This window comes from Salmo salar, chromosome 09, assembly GCF_965601325.2.
Source record: "Salmo salar chromosome 09, fSalSal1, whole genome shotgun sequence".
In the NCBI taxonomy this organism is placed as follows: domain Eukaryota; kingdom Metazoa; phylum Chordata; class Actinopteri; order Salmoniformes; family Salmonidae; genus Salmo; species Salmo salar.
The window spans coordinates 152,371,064-152,383,240 of NC_138299.1; the positions used below are offsets into that span (position 1 = coordinate 152,371,064).

General features: G+C 41.7%; 1 protein-coding gene across 1 annotated transcript in view; it reads left to right on the top strand.

Annotated features, from left to right (window-relative positions):
• Nucleotides 1-1,768: 1,768 nt before the first annotated feature.
• arap1 (ArfGAP with RhoGAP domain, ankyrin repeat and PH domain 1) overlaps nucleotides 1,769-12,177 on the top strand; it is a 93,533-nt gene continuing 83,124 nt past the window's right edge. The window contains 1 exon segment of the mRNA XM_082956445.1: nucleotides 1,769-1,949. The gene's annotated coding sequence lies outside the window, so the exon portion shown is untranslated.

Consider the following 12,177-nt stretch of genomic DNA (forward strand, 5'->3'; position numbering starts at 1 on the left):
ATATCCTGCAGATGAGGAAATCCACATGTATTCACAGAAATAACCTAGGCCTATATCTATTGGTCTCTGGGAAATTTGTCAACGAAGAAGTTCTCATCCTATGAACAGTTATCCTCATAGCTTCTGGAATATTATACCTCATTTTGTTTTTCAGAAGTTCGGCAGGCTTAATTTTTTACTACAATGTCCATATATTGTGGGTAAAATTCCTGTGAAACTGGCGGTTTTTCACAAGCAGGCTTTAATGTGCTCGGCTTTGTTGTATAAACACAACTTTTCACCTCATAAATGTTTTATTTGGAACAATGGGTCAATATTACATAGAAATAAGATGACAATAAAAACATTGTTCTTGTCAGCCAATTGGTTAATAACAGTGGGAATCTATTTACACGGAGAGAATTTATGGAAATATACAACTTTGAGGTTTCAAGCAAGGAATATGACACTGTTATTAAAGCTATACCTAGTGGGATAAAAACTTTACTTCAGAATAATGCATATTTTGGAACATCTCCGATTGTAAGCGATATTCAGGTGAATGGCATTGGTCTACTAGATACGAAATTCAACAATCGTTTAATAAGGGATATTTTCTACAGGAAGTCTATTCCCTCTGCGATATTTTGTTGGGCTTCATCGTTTGATGTAAACTGGCGCCGTGCTTGGCTCACTCCACACAGATTTATGGTGACCAATAAAGTAAATGAGATCTCCTTTAAGATAATCCATAGATGCTATCCGTGTAATAGCTTGATTTCTAAATATATATTTGACGTTACCAGTGAATGCAGTTTTTGTGAACTAGAAACTGAATCTATTGAACACTTATTCTGTAATTGTTTATATAGTGAAGTGTTTTGGACTGATGTAAAACTATATCTTAGCCGCAAATTGCATACAACCATTGATATTACTAAGTTTGACATATTATTTTACTACACTGATTCCACAATTGAACGTCTCTTTATTTTATTAGGAAAATATTTTATCCATAAATCAAAATTTATGAAGAAAAAGCCCCTTTTCTTAATTTTTTTATCTGATTTGGAACAGTACGTAGAATCTTTAAAACGTATACAAAACAATATGTCAAAAAAATGTATTCGATATATGTCTGTATTTGATTTAGTTGTAGTAGTTGTTGTTTTTTTTCTTCTCTAATTTCTTTGGATTCCCTCTGGCTGTTATGTTTATGTTTTGCATGTTACTGTTATTTACAGCAAGTTAAATAAAGATTTGTGCAAACTTAAAAAAAAAAAAAAAAAAGAACAGTTATCCTCCACACCTCAACACTACAGCAGTCACTTGTCACCCTCCTGAGGTCGAAAACGAAACTACACACCATCCCAGAAATATGGACGTGGATACAATGTCCACTGTTATTCTTTTACAATGTTTCCACGCAGAATGGAACAATCATTTGTCAGAATGGCTCTATTGTTGCAAAGCACCTGACCGAATTTTCCAGAACAATGTTGCTACTTTCTAGACATAGACGAATGTGTCAACATGTCCAGAAATAAGTTGTTAGCCTTCATCTACAAAATGTTACATTTGTGTGGAACTGGTTTCATGATCAGGCTAACTAGAAGATGTCTGTCTGATCTCTCCCACATACACTTTAATGGTTGAAAAGTGGACTGGCTAAATAGAGGACTGGCTAAATAGAGGACTGGTTAAATAGTGGACTGGCTAAATAGTGGACTGGCTAAATAGTGGACTGGTTAAATAGTGGACTGGTTAAATAGAGGACTGGTTAAATAGAGGACTGGGCTCCTTCTGAAATGTAGTCAATCACGTGACCGCTGCGGAAGTTTTCGGTGTATTTGCAGCTGGTGCTTTTGAGGCGTGAGAACAGATCATCGGCTAACTCGTCCTGAAATATCCCAAAATACCGCAAAACCTAAACTCCAGTCACCAGGGAAACTGTTCAAAACACAGACAAGGTAATACATGTTTTTAACTAAATATTTTTCTGGAGAGTTTATGGTTGAAAAAAAGAACTTAAAAAACTTCAGAAGAAAGAAAGGACCAAGACAGATTTTGTAATGAGGCGAATTTGTAAAGAATTCCGATGCGCTTTCAAGTCTAGTTTCAAAGTCATAATAGCCTAGACTCAGATGCGATTGTCAACATAAATCTAGCTCCGTTTTTAGATCAACCTGTAGGATTTAAATGGGCAGTTGCTGTCAATTAATGTAATAAAATGACTCCCCGCAGCGTTTCATATAAACGCCTAAAGCCGTTTTCCTTCGTTTGTGATAAATTGAGGCTATAGCATAAAGGACCGAGAAGCGAGGACCCCCAGTCTCCGTTATTATGGGATGCTGACGCGGTTGTTTATCCCAGAGGGTTTCTGTTTTCTCTGGTCTTATTGGCTCTCAGGGATCACGTCCGCTCGTGTTATTGGAGAATAAATCAAATCAATGATTTACAACAATTTAAATCAATGATTTACAATAATAATAATAATAATATTTTTTTTTGTACGTGAAAGGAAGATGTGTTAATGTAATAGACACGGAGTTAATGTGGGCCTATTTCAGTGTTCCGCAGTTGTTCAGACTGTGCAGGTGCAGATTTGACCGGTGCTTGGCTGAACAATGTATTTAGAGAGTATCTGCATTATGATGCATTTACATGATGCTTCGACATTCTATGGCAGCCATGTTAGCTCCTCATTAACATTACATGGGGGAATATTTAAACGATACTATGTAACTGCATTTCCAGAATTAGAACAATATTCCAAATTCTAAAAGTTGGCATAACTCTAATAATAATACATTTTAATTTGTATAGCACTTTTCATTAGACTTTATCTCAAAGACCTACTAAGGATTTATTTTGCAATAAAAACAATGTATATAAATGTAGAATCAAGGCAGGTAAAATAGCAGTAGTGGGCTAGGTGCTAAGTACATTTCAGATTTGGACTAGGACTATGAAAAAGAGTGGGTTATAAGGAGTGTTTTAAAAGTTCTGAGTGATGGAGCGGCGTTCAAATGGTCAGAAAGAGCATTCCATATGCGAGGAGCAGGGGAGCATAAGGCTCGGTCCCCCATAGTTCAGAGACGTGTCATGGTGGAAACGGATTCATTGCATGTTGGTTAGCCCACTGCTCTCTGTATGAACTGTATTGGCTTGGAGTGGGTGACGTCAATTGCCCGAGGGTCATCCCGCAGAACTGGCAAGTGATCTTTGTTGTCCAACTCCACTGTGCATGTTGTACTGCTCGCACTGCAAGTGCACACAATAGACTTTAATCTTCTGATCAGTTTCCCTAGGTCTCGTGGTCTGTCTGCATGTTTTCTGGAGGATCCCGTATTGTATAAGGCTGTTGTTGAGCTCCTTGCGCATGTGTTTTTTTATCTCTTAAAACTGAAGAATCCTTGTGTGTATTGGAGCAAAGTTGCTGACATTTCTTAATCTTTGGTCCAGTCTTCGGACCAGGAGAAGTGAAGACACAGAGAGGAAGATCTAGGCTGGTATTTGAATCCAAACATTTAGCTAGTTGATTGGAGAAGTAGTAGTATGTCTCGTCTAGTTTCGGTTTAACTCGATTTTTCATTGGGGGGTGCGTTGCTATTAGCGCTAGTGCAATGACATGCAAACTGTGGGCCATGCAAGCTGTGGGCCATGCTAGCTGCTATGGCTAGCATGTCAACCGCTGCTAAATGAATGTAAGAGAAACACTGCTACTTGACTTTGGGGCCAGATCATTTAATGTTAATTTCTCTACTATAAGCCGCCTCCATAATTTTAGCTCTAGTGTGTGTGTGTGTGTGTGTGTGTGTGTAGTTTGATCTCAGTGTCTCTTTGAGGCCATTGCCTGAACGGAGTTTAACTGGCATTTTGTGTGAGAGAGATGGTTAGAAAGACTGAAATCTGACCTGTAGGAGATCAGAGGCTACCGTGACTCACCCTCCACCCTCTCAACGGTCTGATTTAAGAGAAAACAAAGAGATTGGCCCGTCTGTGACACACTCATCACTCAAGTATGCACATAAGACCTGCTGCAACCCTGAGTTAGGGTAGGTTTAGCCAGGGTTAGTGATAGTCCGGGATAGGGTTAGCCTGGGTTAGTGATAGCCCGGGATAGGGTTAGTGATAGTCCGGGATAGGGTTAGCGATAGTCCGGGATAGGGTTAGCCTGGGTTAGTGATAGTCCGGGATAGGGTTAGCCTGGGTTAGTGATAGTCCGGGATAGGGTTAGCCTGGGTTAGTGATAGTCCGGGATAGGGTTAGCCTGGGTTAGTGATAGTCCGGGATAGGGTTAGCCTGGGTTAGTGATAGTCCGGGATAGGGTTAGCCTGGGTTTAGCTGTCGCTATAGGAGTCTGTAATAGCTGTGAAATGTTGCACCCCAGGGTAGCAGCAGAGTATAGAGACAATGATATCTAGTGCCCCAGTCTCCATCACACCCCTGTCACCCTCCTCTGCAGCCCAGCACCCCTCCATGGGTGGGGTGGGGGGCAGGGCAGACCCCCCAGGGTGGGGTATTATTCCCTTCCATATGGGACCCTTTACTAGAAGCACTGTGCCAGAGGAATTCAATGTATGTTGAGTTATTGAGCATGCTTGAAGCGGGGTACAAAGGTTGGTGTGAGTCATTCTGTTTGTGTGTGTGTGGGTGTGTGTTATGGGCAGAGTGGTCTATGCATCAAACAAAGCAGTCGCATTTGTCACTCCTGATGAGGATTTGAAACTGTGTCTCAGATAGAGAGATAGAAAACCAAGGCTTTCTGACCTTAACCCTCAGTGATTTTTACTGTCACCACAGACCTAATATTCTCCCCCCCCCCCATTCCCTCTACCATACGCCGCATCCATCATTTTACCTTTGTGTGCATGTGTGTGTGGAGTTTGATCTCAGTGCTGCTTGCCTGAGTCAGTCAGTCAGTCAGTCTGTCTGTGCCGGAGACGAGTGACAGGAGGTGTGAGAGAGAGACAGCAGTGTTTACTCTGTGCTAAATGGGCAGCCTGTGGTGTGAAGTGGAGGTGTTACAATGCACAGAAAGAGAGCGAAGGTAGCTCATAGTGAGGCCATGGAAATGTCACCTTGTGATGCCACAGGCCTTTGAGAGGGCAGCTTATAAAGAACTGATAGCTGATGAACAGAGTTTAACTCTGGCGTTTTGTGTGTAGTTGAAAGGGGATGTGAAGCTTGACACCCACGCCACGCCCCCCCCCACAATATCTTACTTCCCTCAGAGAATGTCAAAGATGTGTAAGGTAAGTCTCTTAATGGCGTCTTAAATCACAACTCTAGTTCTGTCCTCTCCATACGATTCCCCCTGGCCTCTGTGTGTTTTTTGTTTGCTGTTATTGACCTGCCCGGGTAACAGAATACCCCATTGTTACTTCAGTAAAGAGGCACTGTTATAACCAGCCTGGAGAGACGGTTTAACAACCAGAAGCTCTAGGATAGGGTCAGTGGAGACCTGAACTGGGTACCGCTATGGAATATACACAACACTGGATTATCAAAAATACTTATTACAAAAAGGTTCAAATAAGCTGTTGGGGCCAGCAGGCTTAGAGTGGCAATCAAAATGGTGACAGTTTCAGTGTCCTCAGTACAAAAAGCAGGTAGTAGTTTCAGTAACATATAAATTCTCAAGTAGTGTAACTCAGGCACAGCAAATATCAAGTCTAAGCACACAACACATCTAGTAAGTATAAATATCAAAAGGGTCATAAAAACGTTGTGCTTAATGCAATATATAATCAAGCCCTTGTACAATCAACACAATAAATACATTTGCTGGCTGTCTCCAAGTCCACATAACTACCAAACAAGTTGTACTCAGGATAGTTGCAATTAACACATTTACACAGAGACTGAATAGAAGTTTTGTCAACTGTGAATGAAAGTCAGTTTGAGGTTACACTAGGTCTGGTGTGGGACTTAGAGACAACAGCAGCTCTCAGAAATGCAGCCATTTTAAGATAACAGGTGGCGGGGCTGGTCACAATCACACCTGCAATCAATTAACAGACCAAACAGACCAGTAGGAACATCAGTTCACAATCTTATGGACTACCATATTACATCTAATAGAGGCACCTCCACCCTGTTACAAGATGGATGGAGGGAGGGAAATAATGACAATACAGAAATTCTGGAAGAGAGAGGAAGACAAGAGCTATTCATGCTTGAAGGAGTGATATATATATATATATATATATATATACACACACATACATACATACATACTGTGGCAAACCTCTTCAAAGTTAGGAGCGTTTGTCACAAATTAAGTGGGAAACTGTCACCAAAGTCAGCCCAGAATGAAAGTTATTTCGAACATGACAGTACCTGTGTGTTTGTTTCGCTGTCCTGGTCCACCCAGGCCGCAGGTAAGGTCAAGGATAGCAGGGTTCGGTACACAAATCTGGTTCTCGGTAGGTCCAGGTCTAAACGCCAACAGGTAAGTCCAAAACAGTCCAGCTCGTACACGGTAAATCCAGCCAATGTAGATTGTCTCTTTCTCTATGGTTCATAGATCCTTCCCGCCCTCTCTCTCTCTTCCTGGTTTTTCTTGACCTTTTATCTGTGGGTCGGCTCCACCTTCTGAGGGTTCCCCTTGCTTCTGGGAATTGTAGTTTTGGCAGTCGACCATTTTGTGATCTGTAGTTCTGATCGGGGTGGCCATTTTAGTGATCGGGCAGAGCCCGTTTATTAGTTCTGCCCTCACATATCTGCCATTTATCACTTGACCCCCTTCTTTGCCACAATACATACATACATACATACATACATACATACATACATACATACATACATACATACCAGGGGTACTCAACTCTGACCCTATGAGGTCTGGAGCTTGCTGGTTTTATCTTCTACATGACTATTAATTGCACACACCTGGTGTCCCCTGATTAAAGGGGAACCATGAAACAGTGGAATTGGCTTAGAGGTCCATTGTTGAGTTTGAGGGATCTACAGTTGTGGCCAAAAGTTTTGAGAATGACACAAATATTAATTTTCACAAAGTCTGCTGCCTCAGTTTGTATGATGGCAATTTGCATATACTCCAGAATGTTATGAAGAGTGATCAGATGAATTGCAATTAATTGCAAAGTCCCTCTTTGCCATGCAAATGAACTGAATCCCTCAAAAACATTTCCACTACATTTCAGCCCTGCCACAAAAGGACCAGCTGACATGTCAGTGATTCTCTCATTAACCTCTTGGGGCTAGGTGGGACGCTAGCGTGCCACCCGTGGTGCACTCCATCAACAGCAGGTGCATTTCAAGAGCGGCAAATTTGAATCCAAATAAATGTCAAAATTCAAATTTTTCAAAAATACAACTATGTTACACCATTTGAAAGATAAACATCTCCTTAATCTAACCACGTTTTACGATTTCAAAAAGGTTTTACGGCGAAAGCATAAATTTAGAGTATGTTAGGACAGTACATTTACAAGAGTTGTGTGTAATGTTTTGTCAAGTCAAAGACAGGGTCACCAAAACCATAAAACCAGCTGAAATGATGCACTAACCTTTTACAATCTCCATCAGATGACACTCCTAGGACATTATGTTAGACAATGCATGCATTTTTAGTTCTATCAAGTTGATATTTATATCCAAAAACAGCGTTTTACTATGGCATTGATGTTGAGGAAATCGTTTCCCTCCAATAACCGGCAGTCAAGTCAGCGTCACAAATTAAATAATTAAAATTAGAAAACATTGGTAAAATATTATATTGTCATTTAAAGAATTATAGATTTACATCTTTTGAACGCAATCAACTTGCCAGATTTAAAAATAACCTTACTGGGAAATCACACTTTGCAATAATCTGAGCACTGCGCCCGGAAAAATACGCGTTGCGATACAGACTAGACGTCATGTTGGGGAGATCTAAAATCGAAAATACTATGTAAATAATCCATTACCTTTGATTCTCTTCATCAGATGTCACTTCCAGGTATCACAGGTCCATAACGAATGTAGTTTTGTTCAAAAAAGCTCATCATTTATGTCCAAAAATCTCCGTCTCGTTAGCACATGATGTAAGCCAGCCGGACTTCTCGTCATGAACGAGGGGAAAAAATATATTTCCGTTCGTTCAAACATGTCAAACGTTGTATAGCATAAATCATTAGGGCCTTTTTTAACCAGAACATGAATAATATTCAAGGTGGACGAATGCATACTCTTTTATAACGTATTGGAACGAGGGTACCCAACATGAACTAGCGCGCCAGGTGTCTAATGGGACATCAACGTTCCATGGCTCTTGTTCGGTCAGATCTCCCTCCAGAAGACTCAAAACACTTTGTAAAGGCTGGTGACATCTAGTGGAAGCAATAGGAAGTGCCAAAATATTCCTAAACCCCTGTGTTTTTCAATGGGATAGGTTTAAAGTCAATACAACCCATCAGGTATCCACTTCCTGTCAGAAAATGTCTCAGGGTTTTGCCTGCCAAATGAGTTCTGTTATACTCACAGACACCATTCAAACAGTTTTGGAAACTTTAGAGTGTTTTCTATCCATATATAATAAGTATATGCATATTCTAGTTACTGGGTAGGATTAGTAACCAGATTAAATCGGGTACATTTTTTTTATCCAGACGTGCAAATGCTGCCCCCTAGACCCAACAGGTTAACACAGGTGTGTGTTGACGAGGACAAGGCTGGAGAACACTCTGTCATGCTGATTGAGTTCGAATAACAGACTGGAAGCTTCAAAAGGAGGGTGGTGCTTGGAATCATTGTTCTTCCTCTGTCAACCATGGTTACCTGCAAGGAAACACGTACCGTCATCATTGCTTTGCACAAAAAGGGCTTTACAGGCAAGGATATTGCTGCCAGTAAGATTGCACCTAAATCAACCATTTATCCGATCATCAAGAACTTCAGGGAGAGTGGTTCAGATGTTGTGAAGAAGGCTTCAGGGCGGCCCAAGAAAGTCCAGCAAGCCCCAGGACCGTCTCCTAAAGTTGATTCAGCTGCGGGATCGGGGCACCACCAATACAGAGCTTGCTCAGGAATGGCAGCAGGCAGGTGTGAGTGTATCTGCACGCACAGTGAGGTGAAGACTTTTGGAGGATGGCCTGGTGTCAAGAAGGGCAGCAAAGAAGCCACTTCTCTCCAGGAAAAACATCAGGGACAGACTGATATTCTGCAAAAGGTACAGGGATTGGACTGCTGAGGACTGGAGTAAAGTCATTTTCTCTGATGAATCCCCTTTCCGATTGTTTTGGGCATCTGGGGAAAAAAGCTTGTCCAGAGAAGACAAGGTGAGCGCTACCATCAGTACTGTGTCATGCCAACAGTAAAGCATCCTGAGACCATTCATGTGTGGGGTTGCTTCTCAGCCAAGGGAGTGGGCTCACTCACAATTTAGCCTAAGAACACAGCCATGAATAAAGAATGGTACCAACACATCCTCCGAGAGCAACTTCTCCCAACCATCCAGGAACAGTTTGGTGACAAACAATGCCTTTTTCAGCATGATGGAGCACCTTGCCATAAGGCAAAAGTGATAACTAAGTGGCTCGGGGAACAAAACATCAATATTTTGGGTCCATGGCCAGGAAACTCCCCAGACCTTAATCCCATTGAGAACTTGTGGTCAATCCTCAAGAGGCGGGGGGACAAATAAAAACCCACAAACTCTGACAAACCAAGCATTGATTATGCAAGAATGGGCTGCCATCAGTCAAGATGTGGCCCAGAAGATAATTGACAGCATGCCAGGGCAGATTGCAGAGGTCTTGAATAAGAAGGGTCAACACTGCAAATATTGACTCAGGGTACTACTGGTACTACTACCTACTGACTCAGGCTACTACTGGTACTACTACCTACAGACTCAGGCTACTACTGGTACTACTACGTACAGACTCAGGCTACTACTGGTACTACTACCTACTGACTCAGGCTACTACTGGTACTACTACCTACTGACTCAGGCTACTACTGGTACTACTACCTACTGACTCAGGCTACTACTGGTACTACTACGTACAGACTCAGGGTACTACTGGTACTACTACCTACTGACTCAGGGTACTACTGGTACTACTACCTACTGACTCAGGCTACTACTGGTACTACTACCTACTGACTCAGGGTACTACTGGTACTACTACCTACTGACTCAGGGTACTACTGGTACTACTACCTACTGACTCAGGGTACTACTGGTACTACTACCTACTGACTCAGGCTACTACTGGTACTACTACGTACAGACTCAGGGTACTACTGGTACTACTACCTACTGACTCAGGGTACTACTGGTACTACTACCTACAGACTCAGGGTACTACTGGTACTACTACCTACTGACTCAGGCTACTACTGATACTACTACCTACTGACTCAGGGTACTACTGGTACTACTACCTACTGACTCAGGCTACTACTGGTACTACTACCTACAGACTCAGGGTACTACTGACTCAGGGCACTACTGGTACTACTACCTACTGACTCAGGGTACTACTGGTACTACTACCTACTGACTCAGGGTACTACTGGTACTACTACCTACAGACTCAGGGTACTACTGGTACTACTACCTACTGACTCAGGCTACTACTGATACTACTACCTACTGACTCAGGGTACTACTGGTACTACTACCTACTGACTCAGGCTACTACTGGTACTACTACCTACAGACTCAGGGTACTACTGACTCAGGGCACTACTGGTACTACTACCTACTGACTCAGGGTACTACTGGTACTACTACCTACTGACTCAGGGTACTACTGGTACTACTACCTACAGACTCAGGGTACTACTGGTACTACTACGTACAGACTCAGGGTACTACTGGTACTACTACCTACTGACTTACAAACCCCCATTACAAAGAGAGAAAATCTTTTAGTTGGAGGTAGAAGTACACCTATACAGTTCACACGGTTTCCTTTCAATGTTATCCTCAATTCTCGAGAAGAGAGAGAGAAGCTTTGACTATGTACAGACTCAGTGAGCATAGCCTTGCTATTGAGAAAGGCTGCAGTAGGCAGACCTGGCTCTCAAGAGAAGACAGGCTATGTGCACACTGCCCACAAAATGAGATGGAAACTGAGCTGCACTTCCTAACCTCAGATTACACAAGATTTGTGACCTGTTGCCACAAGGACAACCAGTGAAGAACAAACACCATTGTAAATACAACCTATATTTATGTTTATTTATTTTCCCTTTTGTACTTTAACTATTTGCGCATCGCTACAACACTGTATATAGACATAATATGACATTTGAAATGTCTTTATTCCTCTGAAACTTTTGTGAGTTTAATGTTTACTGTTCATTTCACTTTTTGTTTATCGATTTCACTTGCTTTGGCAATGTAAACATATCTTTCCCATGCCAATAAAGCCCCTTGAATTGAAATTGAGAGAGAGAGCGAGAGCACAGCGTTTCCCTCCGTGGTCTCTGATCTGTCAGTTAGAGGAAGCCAGGAAATGATTTAGCAATTATTTTACACACACTTATGTCCTTCAACACACATTTACACACACACAGATGGTGTCCATTTAACATGCAAAATAGACACCGGTTGTGTGTGTCCATCCATATAAACACACTGTCTTTAGAACACTCTGTTTTAGCAGTACCAGGTACAGGCAGGTGTGTGTGTGTGTGTGTGTGTGTGTGTGTGTGTGTGTGTGTGTGTGTGTGTGTGTGTGTGTGTGTGTGTGTGTGTGTGTGTGTGTGTGTGTGTGTGTGTGTGTGTGTGTGTGTGTGTGTGTGTGTGTGTGTGTGTGTGTTGACTCTCTTGTGGTGGGTGATTGACACCTCCTCTGTCCTTCAGTCTGTTAGTCTGGTCTTTCTGGTTTCAGAATAATATATAGTTGACCTATTACACTGTTTTCTGCCTGGTGGTAATGCAGTCTTATGTTAATGTGTGAGTAGGTGTGTGTGTTATGTCTCTTGTGTAACTCAGCTCTTACATCCCTGTACAAAGCATCCCCTTGTTCCACATTTTACGTTACCGTTGAAGCTATGAGATATGGTGAATGTACAGTGCTTGATGTCCAAGTCTGATACACATTCATCTTGTAGCTTCTACAGTATTTCAGCAAAGGAGAAGAATATTCACATACTATACTACTGGGCTTTCACTTTAGTCCTTTTTATTTATTTGATTTTATATTTATTTTTATATTTACTTTTCTATTA